Genomic DNA, 17,823 nt, shown 5'->3' on the forward strand with positions numbered 1-17,823 from the left:
TTATTGCAGTGCATCACAAGTTGATCTCTGATAAAGCTGTTGTGAAGATTTTCGAATTGACAATTAATTGAGAGTTTTTTTAAAGAAGACACATAATCTTCAACAGATTCAGATTTCTGTTGTTTCCTCTGGAAAAATTCATAACGACTTATTCCTACACATACAGAAGGTTGATAATACCTATCTAAACCAGCAAGAGTGTCTAAAAATACATTAGCATTGACATCAGAACTTGTTTTCTTTTCCATCTGTAAGTAAATCCTTATGCCTTCCGGTCCTAAATTATGCAATAGCTTCTTTTTCTTCCTAGATGGAGGAAACACCTCATTTTCTTCTTCCAGGGCAGCAACGTAATTTAGAAAATATTCCTTCCAGTCAATCCATTTAATAGCAGGTTCACCAGGTCGAGGAAGGAAAGGTACTGGTGCAACTAATCCTGTGGATTGTGATGCCATTTTTATATATACAAATGTTTGCCTTTAGTAACGTTTTTACAATAAAAACAATTACCAGATGAGATTGATGCGTTCTGAGCTCAATAATCCAAGTATGTTTCCTCTTAGTGTGAATTGAGTAGATCTGTAAATTAATCGGCACTTGTAGCATTTAACCGGCACTTGCAGCGTTAAATATAAAGCGTTTTGTTGGTTGCTAGGGAACGCTTCATAAAATGGCTGCCACGTTTGTCCTTAGCGCAATTACATCATCGCGCTCACGCTGTGTTCTATCGATCACGTGTGCTCCACAGCAGGGAATCAGAGACACGAGTCAGAACACGAACGGCGCAAAAATCCTGGAACGTCCACAAGAATCAAAGGATGCTCAATACAACAGCCGGTAAGAATTCTTTATGCCGATAAACCACCGAGAATAAACATGAACAAAGTCTACTCACAAAATTCACGAAGACTTTCCAACATCCACGAAGAGTTTTTGTTGAAGCACATGTAACAAACGTTATTCTCCTCCTTGTCTTCTGTTGCACAAAGTTATTTCTCTTGAATACCAAAAATAAATCATAGAACATTATGCTTGGTGAAACGAGCAGCGCGCTCTGCTTGTAGATTTACTGCTCATTAAGTTCAAACGCAAGATTAGTGAGAACGATAAGAAAAAAAAAATACTTGCTTAGTTGACACAACGTGAAAAAATCTGGAGTAGTCTGGGTTCGATGATTTCTAGGAGATGAATTGAATCCCATCCTCGTCGCCATTGTAATAATGACTGTTCCATTGTAGATTTGTCCATAAGTAATATTTATTACAAGCAGGTACAGAGAATAGGTATCTCTACAACCAGGTCCAACTGATTACTGACATCCTACTATTCTGGAATACATGACATATCAGGTGATGTAACATAGAACCCCTACCTGTAACTATGGTGACAATGATGCAGGAATGCCACAACCCCCGTAGTTGTGTAACTAGAGCTTAATTTATTGAACAAAATAAGACTAAAATGACAAAAGTCCAATAAGTTGAACCAGAGTTATGAATACATAAAGAATATCTTGACATGTAGCGCTTAATATCATAGATTGCCAGCCAGGGCAATCTGGTGCCCCGACCGGGTCAAATACAAAAGTTCTGGCCGATCGCAATGGAGCACGGGTCAGATACAGGGACCAGCCTTGGCTCACTGAAAACAGTTTCTTGGTTTGTGGTTGGGTTGACGTCGAGGATGGGATGCGAGGAGGAAAGGAGGCACTGCATCATTGTTGATCCTTGGGATCTAGGTGATACGTTGGCTCCGAGCTGCACAAAGTCGAAGATGCGTTGGCAATGGGGGCAATGCGTAGCACAGTCTGCAATGCAATGTACTCGATCCTTGCAGCAGTGCCAATGCATTGTCATCAATGGAGATCTGCTGGTTCCAAGCAACCAAACAGTGTGGATGCGTGGATTTCTGCTGGAGCAGCACTTTTTACCCACTTCCAAGGGCCCACAACTGGATTGGCACCACATGGCAGGGAGAGACTCACTGATGGCAGAGTCCAAGTGCTGTAACAGGGTTGTAGGAAGTCTTTGATGTCCCTGAGACTTCAGTACAGGAAACAAGCAGAGCACTCTAGTTTTAAGTGGGGTAGGTCCAGTCCTTCTCACCCAGACAAGGAGAACAGCAGGCAGGTCAGCACAGCAGAAAAGCATTTCTTCCAGAGCAGAGGCACAGCAGAGTGGTAATGCTTCAGTAGTACAGCAGTCCTTCCTGGCAAAGTAGCCATAGGTCCAGAAATGTACTGAGATGGTTGTGTCAGAGGTCTAGTACTAGAGGTACAGAGGTCTAGTTGTGCCTTTGAAGGGGGTTGCACAAAGTCCCTGCCCTTCCTGCCCTGGCTCTAGACTCACCATAGTGGTGTAGGCAGCACCTTGTGCGGGGACTGGATGCAACCTATTCAGATGTTGTTGGCAACACCTCCCTTCCATTCTGCCTAGGGCACCCTACCGTGGTTAAAGTAAGATAATGCCCACTTTCTAAAAAGTGTCATTTTCAGCGTTACAATTTAAAATCTAACACCACTATAAGTTGGGATTTTAAATTGTGATTCCCAAGACACCAAACTTGGGTGTTCCATCTCTTTTCAATTGAACATTACACTTACAAGATGTAATAGGGTGATCCCCAATGTTAACTCATGGGAGAGATAGGCCTTACATCGTTAAAAATGAATTTAAGAGTTTTTCACTACTAGAACATGTAAAACTTGAAAGTACATGACCTACTTTTTAAATACACTGCACCCTGTCCTTGGGCTGTCCAGGGCCTACTTTAGGGGTGACTGATATGCATTAAAAACGAAGAAAGATTTGGGCCTGGCATGGGGGTTTACTTGCCAAGTTGACACAGCAGTTTTAAACTGCACACACATGCTCTGCAGCAGAAGCTTGAGACATGTTTAAAGGGATACTTAACTGGGAGGCATAATCAGTGCTATATACTCGCTGGTAGCATTTAATGTAAAGGCTCTGGGCACATGTAGTGCACAATACTAGGGACTTACAAGTAAATTAAATATGCCAATTGTGGATAGACCAATGTTACAATGTTTTAAGTAGAAGGTACATGCACTTAAGCACCGGTTAGCAGTGGTAAAGTGCACAGAGTCCTAAGACCAACAAAAACAAATTCAGCAAAAAGGGGAGGAGTAAGGCAAAAAGTTTGGGGGTGACCCTGCAGGCAGGGCTATTTCCAACAGTGTTGAAAGGGTATGTGATGGCCTCTTTTATATATAAGATGGAGCCACAAGTGTATGGCATTTGGTGTGCGGTTTATGACCTAACGCTATACTCCCTGATAGTAGTTTCCACACTACAGTATTGTCCGTGTTCACTTTTGACACTTCTATAGTATATCTGGGACAGAGTTGCTTTCATTATTTAAGTTACCTGCAATATTAGAATTTATTTTAGCTAGCTTACTACTAGAGTAAAGTTGCAAAACAGTGAAGATGGTCAAATATATAACCCAGCCAGTTGTTTTAGTTTTAGCCATAATGTTCCTATATATGTATTTTTCAACAAATATTTTCATTTAATATAAAATTATGCAGTGTACAGTACAGTGATCATAGGAGACGGAAGATAAAAGCATTCGAAAATACAGGTTAGTTTCACAGATAGTTGGTACTTTAGTTAACAAACTTAAATGTCTAGCCGCCCTCATGAGGAACTCCTGCACAAACCGGTGTTAGGCCCCCCCCCCCCCACACTCTCCCTCATAATGTTCATATTTTAATAGGCTTCATGAACAAGTTCCAGGCCATGTTCATCTCCTCATACTGGGATGTACAGAAAACTCCCAACTACACAAGATTCTGGAGGATATTGGAACAGCAAACGTACATTTTCATGAATATTCATGAGTTCACAAGCTATTACCTCTGTGTCATTATCTAAGTAAGCAATGGACGTCAAAGAAAAAAATGTAGGTACTTTTAAAATATTTCCCAAGTAGCATTAAAGAGAGTCTTGGCCAGTATTTCAACACATTGTACACATTCTAAATATAGTGTGCATACATTTATGCTACCAGTACTTGAAGACACTTTCTTTAGCTCCATAGCATCACCCAACACCATCAAGTAGCAACCATCCAACAATAGCCTTATCTTGATTTTAACCATCAAAACCCTCCTTGTTGATTTGTCTTTGCCCAGCAACATTTAGTTTGCATCTTACTGAGTGTGAATGCCGCATTGTATCCTGTGGATTAGGTAAGCTGTCCATGCTGCTGCTGCAGTGATTAGACCTGTGGCTTGTGGGACTAACATCAATGTTCTTCATTCATTCCAAGCCTAAGGCCAGGTGAGGACAGTACTGTATTTGTTAAACTAAACTAAAGTATTGTACAGGCGCGGTTGCCTCTCACCTCTTCTCCTGCCTCCTTGGCTCAGCATCTATTTCACAGCCAAGAAATACAAATAATAGACCTGTTCTGTGTTGGCTTTGAGTACCGTTAGACCGTCCCTAATTCATATTCAAGGAACATTTGACCTGGACTTTTACATTATGCCAGTGCTTCAAGTCTCTTCCCCGAAAGATGAGAGTAAAGCGTGCAACAAGGCAGAAGTCTTGAGCAGAGTTTTATGTGCTGCATATTTTAGTAGAATTACAATATTTATGCCCGCATTACAAATTGGGTTAAAAAAAGTAGGGTATTGACCTTGTGTGGTAAATAACTTCCATTTCAAGTTTTCGATTTTAAACTGAAGCATAACATGCAGAATGGGGAATTTAACTGACTGAATTAGGCTTGTTTTGCCTTAGTAAAGGCCTGTACCAATAAATTATCACACAAATCGTAATTCTTAACCATGTGCAAACTTTCATTTTATTTTGCACAAGGATTGGAATTTAAACATTAACTTTTAAAGAGGAAAAATTAGCTAAGACATTCTGTTCTAGTCCTGGTGATGTCACCAGTATTAAACCCCTTCTGAAAGATTACACCAAGTACATTTTATGTCTCTCAGTATGAACTCAGTAACATTTGCTATGTCAATGGTTGTCCCACGTTTTCACCTTGTTGAAGTGAGAGGGAAGTTTTGAGTAGTGTTTATTGCTTTAGGTACTTTAGCCCTCATTACAAGTTCCGTGGAATAGGTAAGATATTTGTAATTTCCATTACCCCAGAATTAGGTATTTTCCAAATGTTTTAAATACCTCCTATTCCACATTTGTATCTTGCAAATGAAGCATAACATGCAGAATCAGTATTTAACCTACCAAATTCTGTGTGTTTTGTATTTTTCACAGCACTCCCCTCTCCCGATAAATTTTGACAGATTTACCATACCTTGAAATTCCGATCCCTCTGTAAACACGTGTTTGCGCAGGAATTGCAACTTAGCCCTGCATTTGTAATCAGGGCCTGAGGGTCATATTTACAAGGATTTAACGCCGCCGTGGCATCAATTTTTTTATGTCTCTTGGCTTCTTTTTCCCGCCACATTTTGCCGCAAAGTTCAGTTAGTGGCATTTTTCCAGTGTTAACATGAATTTTTCAGTGTCGCTTCTGTTAGCATGGCTTACCGAAAATGAGAATTAAGGTGGGTGTCCCCGCGTAAAAACTCCTGCAAAGCACACAAAGCTATATTTACAAGGATTTTCTAGTATGTCACTAAAAAAAAAACCTACTGCTAAGTCCCGGTAGCAGCAGTTTTTTAACACCAGAAATTACCTGGTCTTAATATTTATACAAACACACTTGGGGCCTAATTTAAGAGGTTTTGGTGCAGGACAGCGCCGCAAGGAATCTTGTTGCACTGCCCTGCAACAAAACAAAAGGGCAGGAGTGTGCCCTATCAATAAGATATTGCCCATTCCTATAATTTCCCACAACGTTGGCGTACAATGGCTGCCATGGGTTGAAGCAGGCCCCCTGCACCCTTGCGCCAGGTGCAAGGGTACAAGTGTTGTGGGGCAGATTGATTTTGTGTAGGAAAGGCCACCTTCCAGCAAAAACATAAGCTAAAGAGGGTAATTGCCTCATCCATGTGTGCTGCAGCAAACAGGAGGCATTTTTTGTTTTTTAAATTGCTTTATTGGTATTTTTGCAAAACATAGTTGCCATACAGTTACAAGCATCATTTCAGCTCAGGCACGGAGGTGCATACATCACAGGCAATAGGCAATAATAATTCCGTCAATAGTTCAGTGCATGGAGAGCACTAGAGGGCACATCGGGATCAGATGCTGCGTTATATGTCACTATTAGGAGCTGACGAGTATGGCATTTTGAAGGGAGTGGAGAGGAACCAAGGTCTAGGGCATGGGTACTCACAAACTTTCTCTCAGGGGCCAAATTTACAGTGTGGTTTGTGGCCGAGGGACGCACCGGTGAGGGCGGGGTCAGTGAGAGAGGGGGCGGGGCTAGAGCAAAAAAAACTGTGACCATGAGGTTGAACACAGGCCCCTGCAGCGGACGTCTTCGTCCACTGAGCCACCAGATCCAGCATACACACATATCTCTCTCTCTCTCTCTCTCTCTCTCTCCCTCCCTCTCTCTCTCTCTTCCTCTCCCTCCCTCCATATCTTTCTCTCCCTCTCTCTCTCTGTTTCCCTCTCTCTGTCTCCCTCCCTCTGTCTCCCTCCCTCCCTCTGTCTCCCTCCCTCTGTCTCCCTCCCTCTCTCTGTCTCCCTCCCTCTCTCTGTCTCCCTCCCGCTCTCCCTCCCTCTCTTGTCTCCCTCCCACTCTCTGTCTCCCTCCCGCTCTCTGTCTCCCTCCCTCTCTCTGTCTCCCTCCCGCTCTCTGTCTCCCTCCCGCTCTCTGTCTCCCTCCCGCTCTCTGTCTCCCTCCCTCTCTATCTCTGTCTCCCTCCCTCTCTCTGTCTCCCTCTCACTGTCTCCCTCCCTCTCGCTGTCTTCCTCCCTCCCTCTCTCTCCCTTCTTCCCTGTCTCCCTCCCTGCCTCCCTCCCTGCCTCCCTCCCCGGATCCCTCCCTGCCTCCCTCCCTGTCTCCCTCCCTGTCTCCCTCCCTCCCTGTCTCCCTACCTCTCTCTGTCTCTCTCTCTCCCTCCCTCTCTCTGTCTCTCTCTCTCCCTCCCTCTCTCTGTCTCTCTCCCTCCCTCTCTCTGTCTCCCTCCCGCTCTCCCTCCCTCTCTTGTCTCCCTCCCGCTCTCTGTCTCCCTCCTGCTCTCTGTCTCCCTCCCGCTCTCTGTCTCCCTCCCGCTCTCTGTCTCCCTCCCTCTCTCTGTCTCCCTCCCCCTCTCTCTCTCTCTCCCTCCCTCTCTCTCTCTCTCCCTCTCTCTCTCTCCCTCCCTCTCTCTGTCTCCCTCCCTCTCTCTGTCTCCCTCCCTCTCTCTCTGTCTCCCTCCCTCTGTCTCACTCCCTCCCTGTCTCCCTCCCTCCCTGTCTCCCTGCCTCCCTCCCTCCCTCTCTCCCTGTCTCCTTCCCTCCATGCCTCCCTCCGTCTCCCTCCCTCCCTCCCTCCTGCTCTGACTCCCTCCCTCCTGCTCTCTGTCTCCCTCCTGCTCTCTGTCTCCATCCCTCTCCCTGTCTCCCTCCCTCTCTCTGTCTTCCTCCCTCTCTCTCTGTCTCCCTCCCTCTCGCTGTCTCCCTCCCTCTCTCTCGCTGTCTCCCTCTCTCTCTCTTTCTGTCTCCCTCCATCTCTCTTTCTGTCTCCCTCCCTCTCTCTCCCTCGCTCCCTCCCTCTGTCTCCCTCCCGCTGTCTCCCTCCCTCTGTCTCCCTCCCTCTGTCTCCATCCCTACTTCCGCCTCCCTCCCTCCCCCTACTCTCCTGAAGTGTCAGTGTATGTAATACACAAGGCCAATTGAATTATATAAGTAATTTATTACAATGTAAAGACCCGCAAGTGCAGGACCGGTAAGGCGAACAGCAGGGGCTAGAATGACATCCAACAACAACGGAGCCTAATGAATAATCCGACGTGGCAACCGATGTCCAATGAGCAGGGAGTAGAGGGAGAACACAAGGAAAGCTGGAACGCCAACCTTCAAACATATAATGAACGTTACATGTTACAACATCTCCCTTTCTTCAAAAAAAAAGAGCAGAATGAAATTAATACATTATAAAATCTCTAAACTTACAAGGCATCTGTACCACTCTTCCTGAACTTGTACTAGCAGATTCGACAGTATTAGGATAAAATAATAACTCCTGCTCATTCTGCAAACTTACACCTTCATTGTACTTATTTGCGGCAGAACTTTGGGAATTCAACTCTTGGATGTTAGCAGAGGAATCTTCTAAACACAATTCTCTATTTGATCTTAGTGCAACATCAACAGTGTCTTTTGGCTGGCAAATTTCACCATTGAGATTAGAAGAGGAACACATTTCAGACTCCTTATCATTAACCATATTCTCATTACTAGATGTCACCTCATACCAAAAGCTATCTGAAAGTGACACAGTATTCTGATCTTTATAATCAGACATCAATTTCTTTTGAAAGTCCTTGATTTTGATTACATCACTTTTGTTCCTCCAACCCAATTCTGAAACACGAATTGCACCTCCTGATACCTCTACAACTTCGCTTGGATCAAAGAATTTAGAATCTCCTTTCTGTTTTACAAATGGTTTTTTCACTAACACCCAATCCCCTACAACAATGTCTTTGTGAACAGCTTTATGCGTGTCATCAAAGTATTTCTTGGATTTTAGTTGTTGCTTGCAGATAGAACTCTTGACTTTTAGGCTATCATCATCCACAACTGTAAAGTCATTCTTCCCCTTTTGATGCACAGAAAGCTTGGGTGATATACTTGTGACGGCTTGACTACCTCTCATAAGAAAGAAAGGGGAAAAATTGGTAACGTTATTGACTGTTCTGTTATACATATCCACTCTATCTTGAGTGAATTCTACAACTGATAAATTGTTTGCCAGGGCCATTTGAATTCCATCTTTAATAAACCTGTTGACACGCTCCACTTGCCCATTGGATCTGGGAGAGTACAATGGAGTCTTTTCTTGTGAAATTCGATTTTTCATTAAAAATGTCGTCATCATTTCCGATGTCAGCTGTTTACCATTATCTGACACTAAGATTTGAGGTAACCCTTCAATAGTAAAAAGTTGTTCTAAAAATTGAATAACACTCTTAGAATCTATATTAGGAACAAACTTGAAATAGACCCATTTGCTGTAATAGTCACAAACCACCATTAAAAACTTACATGAACTTTCTAAAGCATGAAAAGGGCCAGAGAAATCTATGGCAATTTTATTCCAAGAGGAAGATGGTATTTCCACTAATTGCAACTCCTGAACTCTGGACTTCCAACGTTTGTCAGAATTCAAACAGGTGGCACAAGATTCTACATATGAATTCACTTCTGAGTCCAAACCTGGCCACCAATAATATTGTTTAAGTGCTTTCTTGGTTAATGTAGATCCAAGGTGAGTTCTGTGAGCTTTTTGTAAAAGAATTCGTCTTACCTTAGGCGGGGGTACCAACAGTTCACCTCTCATTATGAACCTGTCCTCGATGCTTAAATCATCTGCCACTTGTGCATACGTTCTCAGATCTGTACTCAAATTTCTTACTGGGGGCCACCTACTGGAAATAAATAATTTGACTTTACTTAATACAGGGTCATCATTAAGCTGTGAAACCCAATCAGATTCCTCACAAATACTGGTAAATTGATTGCTACTGTTTACAAAAGAAACTACACATTCACTGTCATCATATTCCTTAAAATCATCACATTCAAGTGGAAGGCGTGATAGGCAATCAGCTCTCACATTGCATTTTCCAGAAATATGTTTGATAGTGAAGTTATACTCTTGTAATTTTGACAGAATCCTGATTAATCTAGACGAAATTTTTCCATTCCCTCTACCACAACCATCCATAAGAAAAGTGAGTGGCTTATGGTCTGTAACTAAGTCAAAACTTTTGCCCCATAAATACATTCTTAGTTTCTCAACCACCCAGACACAAGCCAATGCTTCTCTTTCTATGGTGCTGTAGTGTCTTTCAGATTCCTGTAACCTCCTAAAAATAAATGCAATAGTATGACTTTCATTGCCAACCCTTTGTGTGAATACTGCTCCAATACCCACTGAACTCGCATCCACAGTTACAACATTATACCGTTCAGGATTGTATGGCTTCAAAGTTGGAGCATTAAGTATTGCATTTTTAATCATTTTAAAAGACTTATCTTGTTCGTTAGCCCACAAAAATTTCTCTCCTTTGCGCAACAATACACGTAGGGGTTCGACTTTACAAGAGTAATTCTCAACGAACCGCGAATAATATTCGCTAAGCCCGAGAAATGATCTAAGAGCATCCTTATCACATGGCCTCGGGGCATCAGTTATGGCTTTAACTAAATCAAGTTTGGGCCTAATACCTTCACAGCTTAACACATGGCCTAAATATTCAACCTCATCTTTTAAAAATTTGCACTTGTTTTTTGATACAGTCATCCCTCTATTAAACAATTTATTCAGAACAGTATCCAATATTTCATTATGTTCTTCTACTGTTTTTGCATGTATAAGAATGTCATATTGGAATTTTTGTACTCCGTCAACTCCACTCAAAATAGCTTCCATCAATTTCTGGAATACGCTGGCTGAAGAAGCCAGCCCGAACGGAAGTCTTTTAAATCTGAAAGCCCCTAAAGGAGTGATGAATGTGGTCAACTCCTTTGACACTTCTGATAACTGCACTTGATGATATGCAGACTTGAGGTCAATAATTGAAAAATATTTTGATCCACTAGTGGCTGCCAAAATCTCCTGTATATTTGGCAGAGGGAAACAATCAACAACAATATTTTTATTTAACGACCTCAAATCTGCACATAAACGGATTTCGCCATTTCTCTTTTTAATTAAAACAATAGCCGAAATCCATTCTGAAGAATTTGTTGGCTCAATAACTTCTTCCTCTACAAGCTTGTTTAAGAGTTCATGCAATTCAGATTTAACTGATAAAGGAACTGCCCTTACCTTATGTTTAACTGGTATTGCACCTTTCTTCAGCTTAATTTCGTGTTCGAAACCTTTAACACAACCAATTCTATTGTCGAACAAAGACTCATACTTGTTAAGAATATTTTCCAAATCATCACTTACAATTGGACTTACCAAAGAAATAGAAGCTTGTACAAAATTTTCGTCCAAAACAATTGGGCCATCCGCACCAGGTTTAAGTATAATGCCCAGCTTAGCTAAATCCTTCCAACCTACAATGTCTTTTCCCTTTTCAGCCACATAGATTTTGGTGGAAATTATCCTACCTTTTATATTTAACAAGTCATAAAAATACCCATATGCATTAATGTCAGACTCTCCGAATGCTTTGGCATATATATCTGTAGCAAACAAGTCTGTATTAGGCCAACATTTCGCGTATTTCACATCTGAAATGATAGTGATCGGAGATCCTGAATCTGCCATAATCTTTACCTCTACATCTCCAATGTGTGCAATGCCTAATGGACCTTTAATAATTCCGGTTTGGTCATCAATAGACAGAACAATGTTGGCACACATATCTTCCTCGAAATCATTCACATAACTTACTTTCACTTTCTGGAATCTTTGTGATCTGGAATTATTACAACTCGTAGCGAAATGACCAATTTTCATACATTTTGTGCACTTCCTACCCTGTGCTGGGCATCCTTGAAAATCTGCTTTATGGTTCTTTGACCCACATCTATAACATATAATAACACTTGAATCTGTGCCCCTGCCATCTCTATTTCTTTTCTCATAAGAAGGGTACTTTTGTTTTAAATCATTAACAACATAAACATCAGCCCTTGAGTTTGAGGAAGCAGATAAAACTTTTGATGTCTGAAGAGATCTCTCGATCCCTTTGGCAATATCTATCGCCTTTTGTAAAGGAGGATTTTTACATGACAAAAGCCTCTCTTATATTTTCTTTTCATGGCAATGAAAAACAAACTGATCCCTAATATATACATCCACCATGTCATTATATTCGCACTTAGTTGCTAGAACACGCAAAGCACCAATATACTCCTCAACAGTTTCATTTTCCTGTTGTTTACGCATAGTGAAATGATGACGCCCAATCATTATATTAGGCTCCTCTCCAAACTGTCTTTCCAAACGTTTGAGTGCCTCTTGGTATTCATCTAATGGTATAAACTGTCCCGGGGGTGGCTCATACTCAGGCAAACTATCGAAAATTTCCTGACCATTTGCTCCCAATAATCCAAACAAAATTGCCACCTTTCTCTCAGGATCATAATTCTTCCCATCTATTGCGACTAAATAACTTTCAAAAGCCCTCAACCAGTTTTTCCACTTCATGCTTGGTTTCCCTGGATCATTCAAGAAAGGAGCTGGAGCACATATATTTGTATTTGTAGCCATTTCTGCAACTTTTTCTTGTACCTCTTTCTTAACAAGAAACGCTATTTTTAAAACTTATTATTAAACTTGAAAAAAGAAAAATTTTACCATTCAATAATTTCTCAAAACTAATGCTAAATATTCTAAATATCCAGTTTAGTTTTTTAAAAGAAATAGCTCATTGATATGAGAAAATATAAACATGGAAAACAGGTAAAATCCGTTTTACTTTTATCGTGTAACCTCACATTCCTCTCATGAATAACGCTGTTCTGAGAGAAAATACAATTTTCAGAACACAAAATGGAGTCACGCTCCGGCTCGTAGGCTACGCGATGACATCAGCAACCACACCAGCGATGTCAGTTTCAGCTGACAGGAATGCCTGGCCGCGAGACTCTGAACTGAAAATTCCAACGGCCGACGTTGAAATACACGTGACCGTTGACAGTTTACAGCTGAGGAGAATGCTACTTGCTTCCTCGAAAACGCTGTCGAATATGAGAAATTCAGCGCATCAGCACATGAAAGAAAATAGACGAAAGAATAAATTAGCGCTGGAAAACTCCTTAGGCAAAAATCGAAATATCGTAACTTGCCTGAAATTAAAGCATAGAAGATCGCCGAGTCTTGAGCCAAAGGAACACTCTTTCGCTTCCTAACTCGAACTCACATGGAAAAGTAAATATATCAATTAGCACTGAATAACTCGCCCCGAACAAAGAAAATCTGAATAACTTGCCTTGAAAAAAAATAATTTGAAGAGAAAAGACGATCCTCTGTCACACACCGGCGGGTCTTGAACCTCTTTCGTATCCCATCCTCGTCGCCATCTGAAGTGTCAGTGTATGTAATACACAAGGCCAATTGAATTATATAAGTAATTTATTACAATGTAAAGACCCGCAAGTGCAGGACCGGTAAGGCGAACAGCAGGGGCTAGAATGACATCCAACAACAACGGAGCCTAATGAATAATCTGACGTAGGCAACCGATGTCCAATGAGCAGGGAGTAGAGGGAGAACACAAGGAAAGCTGGAACGCCAACCTTCAAACATATAATGAACGTTACATGTTACAACATCTCCCTCTCTTTCCCTTCCCTGACTCTCCCTCTCTCCCTCCCCTGACTCGCCCTCTCCCTCCCTCCCCCTCCCCTGACTCTCCCCCTCTCTCCCTCCCTCACCCTCCCTCGCCCTACCCTGACACTCCCTCTCTCTCATTTCCCTGACTCTCTCCCTTCCCTGACTCTCTCCCTCCCTTGACTCTCTCCTTCCCTCTCTCTCCCTCCTTTGCCCTCCCCTGACTCTCTCCCTCTCTCGCCCTCCCCTCACTCTCCATCCCTCCCTCGCCCTGCCCTGGCTCTCCCTCTCTCTCCCTCCCTCGCCTTCGCTCTCCCTCACTCTCCCTCTCACTCGGTCTCCCTCCCCTGACTCTCTTCCTACCTCGCCCTCCACTGATTATCCCTCTCTCCACCTCCCTCATCCACCTCCCTCGCCCTCCCCTGACTCTCCCTCTCTCTCCCTCCATCGCCCTCCACTGATTCTCCCTCTCTCCCCCTCCCTCACTCTCCCCTGGCTCTCCCTCTCTCTCCCTCTATCGCCCTCCCCTGACACTCCCTCTCTCTCCCTCCATCGCCCTTCCCTGACTATCCCTCTCTCTCCCTCCCTGACTCTCCCTCTCTCTCCCTCCCCTGTCTCTCCCTCTCTCTCCCTCCCCTGACTTTCCCTCCCTCGCCCTCCCCTTTTCACACTGTTAAAAGTAGGTTGTGAAGGCAGCCCTGCCATCAGCCAGGGGCAAGCAAGCTTATGTATGTGACCACCAGAAACCTGCGTGCCAGGTCAAAGCCCTGAAGGAAATATATGTGTCACATACAGGCGTGCAACACCCATTGAGTTTAAAATCGCCCCCACCCCCTTGTCAGCCCGGGATGAGACAGCTTGCCTAGAGCGCGCACAGCCGTGCCGGAGCATTTCACAGGTCTTTAAAGACCATTAACTTTTTAATGAGGCTTTGTTCTGTTTCACCTCTTCTGAGGCCCCTGCAGCGCCACTCTATGGCTGGAATCTCTCGACCCCCAGAGAGCAGAGCCTCTCCGAGTCCAGGCTGCTGCAACCGGTGGTGTTTACTGACACTCGAGATTTTTTTTTTTTAACTGGTACATGTCTGTAAGGTCTGCGGGCCGCCAAGGAAGGCTTGCCGGGCCGCGGCCGGCCCGCGGGCCGTACTATGAGTACCCCTGGTCTAGGGAATGATAGTATTAACTGATGCCCACCTGAGGTCTCCGCTACTCCTCTTCCACACCACCTGCATGACCCACACAACCATAGGATCAATGGGTACATATCTAGTGGCATACCTGGAAGATGATGAGGTAGGTGGGGAATGTACGATGGGAAAGGGAGGAAGGGGACAAGACAGGGTGCCAGCACATCCATGGAGCATCTCTGACTTATGTACTACTGTGTCACCGCTACTGCCACTACATCCGTGCATGTATCAGAAGCCTGGGGCTCACCCTCTTACTACAAACTGCGTTGAACATCCTGCAATATAACATCCCAGTCAGCTGCCATTGCAACTTTACATAACCCCACTGTGTGTTTGCGGCACTAGACGATACTTTCAGCTTGCGTCCAGACTGTTGGTGAGCGGGACCACACCAGTGGGGGGGATTCAGAACATTTCCATCTCTTTGTGATTAAGCACTTCCCTGCAACTAGTCCCAGATCTATAAACCTGGACTCCACTCTGTCCCTAGTCGATCTATGGAAGAGCCCCATGAGACATACATCTCAGGTGAACGTCACTGTCCACTGAGTTCAGCTAGCTACGTTTGCTGTGACACTATGCCAGTACTCGTAGAGTGCAGGGCAGGCCCAGAGTATATGACTGTGATCCACATCAACCAGCTTACATCGGGGACAACAAGCATCCGAACACCGGAAGTACCTGCAGATCTTAGCTAGTGTCTAGGCTCTGTGCAATACTTGGCACTGAATGAGATGGAAGCAGGCAATTCTAGGAATATGGGTAGGTCCCTCAAGTATAGCCACCCATTCGTAGTCTGTGCACAGGTGAGTCAGGTGAGCGTCCCAGAGATGTCGAAGAGACTTTAACGGGTGTGTGTGCGCAGCGAGGTAGCAAACCACTTTGTGAGATGCCTTCCTGTGCCCATCACGTGCGTGTCAGGCTCCTGGGACACATCCCCCCATAGGGTCCATAGTGCTGTAAGTAACGAGTTATGAAGTAACTCCAGTGAAAGTCCAGTGTTCTCTACTAAAGCATCGAAGGGCACCAGCAACCCATCTTGGTATAGGTCTCTCCGAGTTCCGTAGGTCAACCGGCTTCCAGGCAGACAGTTCTGCCCAAGTTGAGGTGTGGCCACCCCTCGGCATGCTTTGCAGTAGTAATGCCTGTGCATAAGGGATGGTAGAGCGTGTGAGACTCAAGCAACGGTGAAAGTATTTATGCACCACCTTCAGCATTATCTGGACGGGCACCCCAACTCTTCTCCTGGTATAAAAGAATGCCAGGACTGCAAGTTTGCAAGTTTAATGTTTATTGCTTGATTAAATAAAATCATCACAATACCCCCCTTCATAGGATGAGTGAATTTCATCTACTCAACCAGATAGAAATGTCATGTATACTAATGTACATCTGTGCTCTATCGCCCACGCATTTCAAATGTGTAAAATTCTGTTATTATAAAATCATTCTAAATCTATGTTTAGATCAAGTTACAGAAGGGTTAAAATTAAGTACCCGCCAAATTAAAAGTATGGAATATGTTACATACGATTATGATTAATGATCGTCCGCTTGCAATAAGCAGCTGTTGACTAATCTCATGAACTTAACTCCTCAGCAAGACAAGATGCATGACGAACCCTCCAGCCAGCTTATCACTGCTTGTCTGCTAGAGCGGATGTTCAGGTTGATAAAAGTCGCCTTTAGGTATTGTCTCCTTTGGGTTAGCATGGCTGGACATGCGCACAGCAAGTGGGCCAAGGTTTCCTTTTGAAATCCGCATAGGCGACAACGTTCTGAGTTAAAAACTGTCAGCCAAGAAGGGGATAAATCCTTGGAGACGTGCACCCCCATCCTGAACTTTAGAAGGCACATCTTCAAATAAGAACTAAAATGGGCAGATAAGTAGACTTAAGGCTTTGAAGACCTGTATGAGTTCATGACTGTCCATGCATGTCGTCTCTTTGTGAGCGCAAGTTTATCTTCCAATAAAGATTTCTTTTTACTTGCGACATTCACTATTTTGTTAAAGGACGCTCGACCCATCTTGTTGTCCCATGCTGGGTGGAGCTCCAAAGTGGCCAGAGTTGTACTCAGGTAGCTCCCCCAAGAGTTTGGGGTTTCGTGCTCATTCTGTGACCTAACTTCTTCCCAGCAGAGTCTGTTTAAGGTGTCCACTTCGGATAACCGGAGTGAGTGGCAGAATTTAATGAAGTTGCTCATTGCCCTGTATTTGAGGTCCTGAAGCCCAAATTCCAGTCTTACCTGGGCGGGCGAGGCACATTTTGGCAAATCAAAAACTACTTTATAGATTTTTGACTGCAATTCATTCTGGAAATGCGAATCTTTGCCACACCAGGGAACAAGACCGTATGACAAACTTGGTTGGATTTGTGCAGCCATGACTTTTAACAAATGCAAATAGTTACTGCAGTCCAGTTTTCTGCGCAGGGATCTGTAGGCTTTGCTTTGAGGGACATTTTGTGTTCTTTGTGACTTGTGCCTTGCCCGATTATTACGCCCAAGTATTTGTATGAACTTTTTTCTTCCACATGGGCCCCCTTGACTCTCCATTTGAACTTTAATTTCCTGCTATCAACCAGACGAACGATTTTTGCTTTGTCTTTGTTTATCTCTAGCTGTTCTGAGTCCAGATAGGATGCCAGGTTATTTATTGATCTTTGTAGTCCCACTGGGGTTTGGCTTAACAAGACTATATCGTCTGCATATTGGAGGATTGCGACTGGCTTATTAGCCAGTTTCGGGGGGTGGCAGTCTGGATTTTCAAAGTATCGGGCAATGTCCGATAAATACAGATTAAAAAGGCTTGGGGCCAAGACACAGCCTTGCTTTAGACCACTTTGTGTGGAAATGCTTCCGGTGGTGCTCGACCCATTTCCCAGCTTGACTCTTGTCCAGGTGTCAGTGTGCAAGGTTACAATGGCGGTGAGGAGTGATTTTGGTATGCCCCATCTTTTAAGTTTGCTCCATAAATGATTCCTACTCACTCTGTCAAAAGCTGACTTGATGTCCACGAAACAGGCTAGGAGACGAAATTTCCTTCTTTGCGCCTGTTCCGTCAAGAGAGCTAGGGTTGCAAGGTACGATTGTGTGCCCATGCCTTGCCTGAATCCTGTTTGGAAGTTGGGGATGATGTTTTGTTCCTCCGTCCAACATTGCAGATGGTTCAATAGGCACGAGGCATATAGTTTGGCTTCCACGTCAATCAAGGAGATTAATCTGTAATTCCCTGGCTT

This window comes from Lissotriton helveticus, chromosome 3_1 (assembly GCF_964261635.1).
Source record: "Lissotriton helveticus chromosome 3_1, aLisHel1.1, whole genome shotgun sequence".
Taxonomy (NCBI): Eukaryota; Metazoa; Chordata; class Amphibia; order Caudata; family Salamandridae; genus Lissotriton; species Lissotriton helveticus.